Consider the following 8,583-nt stretch of genomic DNA (forward strand, 5'->3'; position numbering starts at 1 on the left):
AACGCTTCTGCTTGTTGCAGATTTACTTGTCTGTCTTCCTTGTTCTTGCGCCGATTTTCTTCTTGTAGGACAGCAGCTGCAACGTCATCGAAGACTAGACTGGTGACATTACTGTTTGTCAAGTTGATGATGAGTTGATCATACAAATCCGGTAGACTTTGAAGTAGAAGTTCAGAACGTTATTGTTCTCCTATTTTACAGATTAAGGATGTAAGCTGAGAAAATAAGGTGTTCAATGTATTTAAGTGCTCCGTCACTGAAGTAGATTCTGGCATACAGAGAGTGTACAATTTTCTCTTAAGGAAAATTTTATTGTGCAGCGATGTGGCCTCGTATAATTTGGTGAGATGATCCCATATCTCCTTAGCTGTCTTCTTCTCCTCGATGCTTGACAATACTTCATCTGCTAATGCTAGATGAAAGTTTGTCATAACTTCCCGTCCATCTCGTTCCATTTGAATGGTAAAACTTCTACTTTTTTATGTTGGAGGATCCACCTTTTGGTGGCAACCACAAAGACATAAGCAGTATTACACACTCAAATCTGGCTCGGATACCAATTGTTGCGGAAGACGGCTATCGGATAGAGCAAAATCGCAACTGATAATTTGAGAAAATAAAAATGAAGATAAAAGAGACGCAAAATTTACGTGGAAAACCCCTAAAAATTTAGGGTAAAAATCTATCAAGGAGAAAACAATGATAATTCTCTCTAGATAAAAAAGGAGAAAACAACTCTCAAGAAACTCTCTAAAATCTCTCTAGTATTGGAAGAAAGCTAGAATGCTTTGGGATGATTTTGAAGCTAAATGAGCTAGGATATTTATAATTAAAACATAAGGACTAATCTTATAAATACCCTAAATTACAATGACTAAAATTAATTATCTCATTATCCAATTTCAATAAAAATTAAGTACCTAATTTTTGATTTTGATAAAATACCATTTGGTGTCTAATTTAGTGCCTAAATTATTTGACTTTTAACACATGATACTCCATAATGTTTTGATCGTCACAATGGACTCCGATAGCCGAGTATTTCAAAACGGAGTCGTTTTCATCGATCAAGACAAAATCAAAGCCATCGGTTGCTCATCACATCATCGACCTCCACGGTCAAATCTTGCTTCCAGATACTACTTCATTATTTCAGCTTTCGTTTTATAAGAAAATCGATAAGAGAAATTGATTGGTTCTTTTGGGCGCTGGTGATATATGATTCGTCAACACACAAGTGCACACCTCGCAGCAACTCGGTAGAGGAATCGCCGATGATGTTGATCTAATGACGTGGTTGCATCATCGGATTTGGCAGCACGAGACTGGGATGGAAAGAGCTGTTGAATTGCTGGGATTGCGAGCCTGTTTAACAGAATCGATCATGGATTCCAGAGAGGGTTTGCCGACATCTTGGGGGATTCGAACAACGGATGAATGTCTTCAGGTTAGGCTTAAAGTTATTAATGTTCCATTTGCAATTATTAATGTTTTATTATTGTTTTTAAAGTTTAAATGCTTTGCATGACCAAAGCTCTCAATTTGTGCAGTCTCAAAAGAAACTTTACGAGAAGCACAATAATACAGCAGATGGCCGTATAAGAATATGGCTTGGAATTAGGTAAGTTATGAACTCAACTGATCGTTTACTGCTTGAAACCAGAGATGCTGCCAGAGAATTAAAAACTAGCATCCATATGGTACACAACTTCTATTTTATCTTTGTTTCTGCTTTGCAAAGATGGGGTTAAATGTGGATTATGAAGGGGTGGAGTTTGTTTGTTTTTAAGGTATTTTCAGCTGATCTTCCTCTTTTAGCATGTTGCAGTGATACCATTTGAGAACCAACTTGTGACTGAAACTCGGAAAGTTGATCATGGGAAAGTTCCATTTTTGGATAAGATAGGCTTCTTGCAAGAAAACTTATTGGCAGCTCATACAGTGTGGGTAAATGACATGGAGGTGAGCTGTGTGCTGCTGCAATACTTATGTGTTACATTTGGTTGAACTACAATTCAAATGCAATGCACGATTTCCTATCATGTTACCACATAATGTGCTGAATGGAAGTTGAATAAAGTTAATGTTTATTTTGTTATTGATAAGTACATCTGGTATCCTGTATAGTTTCTCCATCTGTGTCTCATTCTTATTTTTTGTTGTCTAATATTTGTCATCCTTTTCTTCAGAGTTATTGATAAGTACATATGATATCCTGTATAGTTTCTCCATCTGTGTCTCATTCTTATTTGTTGTTGTCTAATATTTGTCATCCTTTTCTTCAGATTGATTTTCTTTCTCGAGCTGGGGTCAAAGTATCTCACTGTCTTGCTCCTGCTATGCGAATGCTTGGATTTGCACGTGTAAGGGAGATGCTCAATGCTGGCGTCGTTATCTCCTTGGGCACAGATAGGGCACCATCTAATAATAGAATGAACATTGGTAGGTTTAACCTCTGAAACATTGATTCTTTGTGCATTTTGTGCATATTGAAAACACCATTGTGCTTAGTAGGTTTGTGTGCTTTTGTTGTACTGTGAACAAGGCTTCCCTTTTAGAATCCTGAAAATTCACTGTATGTAAAATGTGTTCAGTAGACATTATTTTCTTACAAAATTTGCTGAACTGTGAGCGTAAGGAGACCTACTGTAGCATGCATTCTCTACTTAGAATCTTACAACATAAAATGATTATATTGTCATCTTAGAAATGTGACGGGCAACAAGCTTGTTGATCACGACTTTTCTTAACAGTTCGAACTTCTTCCTTGCAGTTGATGAGATGTACCTAGCTTCTCTGATTAACAAAGGAAGGGAAGTGTTTGCGAAGGGGACAACTTGAGATTGGGAAAAAGGTAAAAACGACATCATAATTGATTTAAAATGGACAAATGATTAAATTATAGAACAAATTGACCGAGATGTGAAACGCACTCATCCAGACATGAACTTCTTTTCCGGAAACGCCACCTAGGGGGACAATTAAGCCAATTTGAACTGTAAAAGCTCGAGAGCTCTACTTGAAACTCCAGACCTCGAAGTTTGGCTTGAGCTAATAGAGTTTCACGTTTAAAGCTTGATTCAAAATAAAAATTGATTTGCTCAAATTTGTTCAATTAATCTTGTTTATCTAGTAAAAGATAAGTTTAATCTGATGCTTTGACTTCAAACTCGGTTATTTATACTAGATGTTGCTGCAACTGATGGGGAAGATGTAGAAATGGAATCACTTTTCTCCAGGTTGACTTTGGACATTATTGGCAAGACAGTATTTAATTACGATTTTGATTCACTAACAAATGATATCGATATAGACGAGATATTTTATTTTCTTAATCGACTGGTACTTTTGTTTTTTTGTTGCCACTCTGTCTGAGTTTCCTATTGAAGACTACATTACCTAACATTCCATGTTTTCATTGACAGGGAGTTGATGGAATCATAAAATTGGCCCCAGGTTACTTGCTTCCTGTTTATAGCACCATAAAGAAAGCCAGAGGTCTTTGCTTAGCGGATAAGGTTCAGGCTGGGTTTGCTCGCACAGGGAGCCATTTCTGGGGATTTGAGAACCATGGGGTTGTTCCTGACATAGTGACAATGGCAAAGGTTATAAATTCTTTCAGTATCTTAGTGTTATTAAAAGATCTCACCTGCCTTCCTTTTATAGATATGCATTATAACAGTAATCTTACTCTGATGGTAGATTTTTTCTTTCTTTTAAGTTTAAACAAAGTACATCGCCAAAATAAGTTTAAACAAAGTACCCCATCAGTTGCCAATAATTTCCAATGCCCTGTCCATGTGACAAAACAAAAGTTAGCTGCAAGTGAATGGATAAGCTACACAAAAACATATTTTGACACTGTTTTTGAAACTGGAACAGGCAGCTATGAGCAATCACCTATGCTTTGTTTAAGCTTTTATTTGACAATTTCCAAGGGATCAAGCTTGATAACCTTTTTCACTTAAAGATGAAACATGACTAGGGAGAACAAGCGAGGCCGCCTTTTTTTTTGGGTATTGTTTATATTTTCTTGATAACTAGGGGTTTTATAAACCTGCGTTACCTTATTAATTGCATGGAATTTTTTCCTCGTGTATGGTTCCCCGTTTAACTCCATATAGAATAGATTACTGTGTTGTTACTTTTGTGATATGCTCTTTAGCATAACAGATGATGGGGTCATTAACTACAAATATTGGATGAAATGAGATTTCAAACTGCAGGTACGAATATGATGGCTATGTAGTTCTGCCTGCTGCTTACACGCCTAATGTATTCTTAACAGAAGTGCCGCCAGCTTCTACTAACCTTCCAGCCCCACCCCCCTTTTTATTGCAGCTTCAGATTATTGCACTTGATGCATGAAAAATAGGAATCCTGGGTAGATATATCCCTGCATGCAATGTTATGTATATTTATCTACAACGATGAAAGATGGAGCTTATGAGCAATCACCTATGCTTTTTCTCCTCAGACATTCAGCAGGTAATTTATGCAACTATTTTTATTTGCATGAATTGCTTGAATGGACTTGCTTAGTTTAAAGCTAAATATGTTACATTGATTTAATTAAAATTTTATAAGCTCAATTTTTAGTTACGTTTAGAACAGTTTATTACATTATGGGCCCTTAGCTAGATGATGTTAGATTCTATATTGCTGAACTTTTGTGAAGGATTTCCAAATGAAATATATTGTTTTTAGTCAACTAGTTTGCTCATTTATTTTTGTAGGACATTCTAGAAGTGAAAATTTATGCTTCATGTAGCAGTTTTATTTGGATTTATTTATAAAACTACATTAGTACTGAGAAATTGGATGAATGTGGGACCTAAGATCAATTCTTATATTTGTATATGAAAAATTTGCAATTCTTTTGAATGATTTGAAAATCTGCTGCTTATTTTTATAAAGACATTTACTAGATATGTCTTATTTCTAGTTGATCATTCTTGCATATACATGATGTATTTGTATCAGATTATTGCTTCTTGAGATATATGATTCTTAATCCCTTTGTTTTTATCTTTTCAACCAAGGCTGATTATTTTCCATTTTTTATTGCAGATATATGATTCTCCACAGGAATATCTAGACACTGCCTCTCTTGGCCCAAAAAAGGATTATCAAACAAACATTGTATTATGATTACAATATTTTGTATCGTGATATTTTATTTATTGCATAACTTTATTATATCGTGATATTTTGTATCGACATATGATTATCATATTTTTGATAACTTAATGTGAATATATTGTATGCAAACAGATTGTTTAAATATAATATGATATATATATTTAGTATTATGAGACATTAAATGTGATTTAGTTTGATTATTTGTCAATCTACAATATATATATAATTTACGAAATAAAATCACGACACAAGAATGTGTGTCATCTTTTTTAATGACGTGTGCTTCAATGACACGCAATGCAAGTCATACATACGTGTCATAAATTTATGACACACAAATGTGTGTCATTTTAATTTATGACGGTGGCTTCAATGACGCGCAATGAGCGTCATAAATGTGCGTCATAAATGCGCGTCATAAATGCGCATCATAAATGCGTGTCATAAATGCGCGTCATAGATTTATGACACAAAATTGCGCGTCATCAAAAATTCATGTCGGTGGCTTCAACGACGGGCATTTGTGTGTCATCCGCACCCATAGATGACGCGCAATGCGCGTCATTAAAGGTATATTTTCTTGTAGTGTCGGTAGTTCACCTATTCTGGTTTAGGTAGGGAATAGTTGTCGGTATCTAAATGTTTTGTTTATATGAGGAGGTATAAGGTATTGAGATTGTATATTGTCTTTTATTCATGCTAGAGAGGTTATATAAGGATTCTTTTGTGCATACGTCAACCATAAGTTATAATGACTACATGTAGATTGACAGACTAGGTCGATATATTCAAGAGTCGATGGATTTGGTTCAAGATAACAATGTTTTATTTTTAAATGAATTCTTTCATTTTTATTTAAATGTCTTTTTACAAATCAAAATAATAATAAAAGAAAATTAATTTTAAATATTAAAAAATTTAATTTATTAAATCAAATTGAGAACAACATAGGATTGGATCTAAATTACATACACAAATAGCTTGATTTATTTGTTTAGATTTCCAAATTTACATTATTTCCTTAGTTGAACTAACATTAAAACTTATAAAAAACAACATTCGGAAAAAAAAAGTCAACGCATGTCAGGAAAATCTTTCGAGAACCTTGAAAACCCTACAACCAATTCCACAATTGATTTGATTGGGCGGCCTCCGGATAGCTTTGCTTAGGAGATTTCGGTGGCTACACTTGAGCGTCCAAGGTAGGAAATACCGATTGAAGAGCTATATGTGGGGAAGAAACCCAAGAATAATGAGGGATTATCTCACAGCGTTGAGCAAGATGCGAAAAGTATGGATTTTGATGGTATCGATGAGATCATGAATGATGCGCCCGGGGAACCTTTGATCCAAAAGGTGGCATGATCACTATCGACTGAACCAAGGAATGATAGAGAGCAGTCTCACTACAAAAAACTGTATATTTGTAACTTTTTTTTTACCTAAAACGGCATTTTTAAGCGCCGTAAAAAATACTTGTGGCGATATGACAAACGCCGCAAAAAGCATCGGGGAAAATAGTGCCGCTAAAGTTCGCGACGTTTGATAACAAAAAATGCCACAATAGGTGTTGAGATTTAGCGGACAAACGCTCAATAGATGTTGAGATTTAGCGGCGTTTTTCCACAAATGCCGCAATAGGTGTTGATATTTAGCAGTGTTTTTTATAAACGCCTCAAAAGGTTAAGATATTTTGTGGCGTATTTCGGATACAAACGTCACAAAAGGTCTGGTATATAGCGGCATTTTAGGATACAAACGACGTAAAAGGTATGGTACATAGCGGCGTTTTAGGATACAAACGCCGTAAAAGGTATGGTACATAACGGTGTTTTAAGATACAAATGCCGTAAAAGGTATGGTATATAGCGGCATTTTTTTGTTACAAATATCGATATTGTTTTTGATATTTAGCGGCATTTTTTACAAATGCAACTAAAGAACAAATAATTTAAACAATTTAAATATTTTATTCAATTACCCAAATCTTTTTTTTCAACCTGTTCCATTATCCAACAAACATGACATCAATAACATCAAACTCTATATCCATAACAAGCAACATCAAATCCAATATAATAAATAAAAGTTTTCATTAATGTCATATCAATTCAGTTAAACACGGTTCAGTAACATTAACAGACTGCTGATAACATAAATGAGTCTATGATGGTGGATTATGAGGTTGCGTTTTTTGTAACATCTGCATCATATCATCGAGTCGTTTTTTCAAATTCTTGACATTTCTGCTGATACGATGCTTCTCTCTGTACTGCCACTGATTCTCTCTGTGCTTCCGCTGTTGCTCTCTCTGCTTCCCTTGCTTCATTTTTGCCTTTCTTGTTAGCCATTTGTTGATCTATTTTAGCCAACTTTTGTTTTAAATGACTAACTTCTAATTGGGAAGACTGAGACTATGATGACATGAAATGAGATGAACTAGACCCAAAATATTTGGTGGGAGTAACGAATGATCCTTGACAGCGCACCCGACCATATCTTTCAGGACACAAAACGTCATTAATAGCTTGGTTTTCAATGTCATCCTCATTAACAAGACCTTGACTCGAAGCCGTAACTTGATACTCCGCTCTTTTCTCTCTCAATTTTTCCTAATAATAAAGTAATTAATTAATTAAATAAATATCTCATGCTACAGATATAAATAAAACATAATTCAAAAACTGTATCCAATAAACGTACCATAATTTCTGCAGCTTCAGCAGTCATAGGAGTGTCATTCTTCTTTTTATGTGTCATGTCGAAGAGTTGGATTCATCCAACTTTTGAACCAGATGTATTTTCCTACAATGTACCATAATATAATTAGTTTGAGTTAGTATATACATGGAATACAAATAACTATGTGAATAATCTATAATATCTCCTCATTAGCTATACAAGCAAAGCTCTTCGATCCAGCCGTGTGCATAAACTTTTGTTGTTGCCTGCTAGCAACACCAACATGCTCTCGATCCTACAATTTCAAGCAACCACTTTTAATGATGATTTATAATTCGTTAAAATAATTTTTGAAAAATACATCATACCTGTCCTTTTTGTGAACTCAAAAATCTTACTGCATCTTCCCATCTCGTACCTGAGCATTCCAGGTGGGACAGTTTGTATATTCTCTTCAAGGATGAGATCATTCTTGAAGTATTTCTTTTTTAATGAGCTCTTGTGGTCTCTCCATCTCTTCCCTAACGCTTGCTTCACATAATCGTCAGAGACCTCTAAAGAAAATTTCTTCTATATAGCAAATAAGTGTTCAACGTAAGTATAAATTAGTATTGAATTGTTATAGAGTATCTATTATAATGAAATTATTATCTCAACAAAATCCAACGCCTGATTTATGTTACTATTAGGCATTTCGCGCCATGACTCACAATTGATCGGCAAAAGATTAGCATTACATCAAACTATGCCTAAGTAACC

The 8,583-nt window shown here is 34.8% G+C and overlaps 1 pseudogene; it reads left to right on the forward strand.

Annotated features, from left to right (window-relative positions):
- Window positions 1-990: 990 nt before the first annotated feature.
- On the forward strand, window positions 991-4,761 carry LOC120165370 (annotated as a pseudogene).
- Window positions 4,762-8,583: the final 3,822 nt, after the last annotated feature.

This window comes from Hibiscus syriacus, unplaced genomic scaffold (genome assembly GCF_006381635.1).
Source record: "Hibiscus syriacus cultivar Baekdansim isolate YM2019G1 unplaced genomic scaffold, ASM638163v2 tig00111582_pilon, whole genome shotgun sequence".
In the NCBI taxonomy this organism is placed as follows: domain Eukaryota; kingdom Viridiplantae; phylum Streptophyta; class Magnoliopsida; order Malvales; family Malvaceae; genus Hibiscus; species Hibiscus syriacus.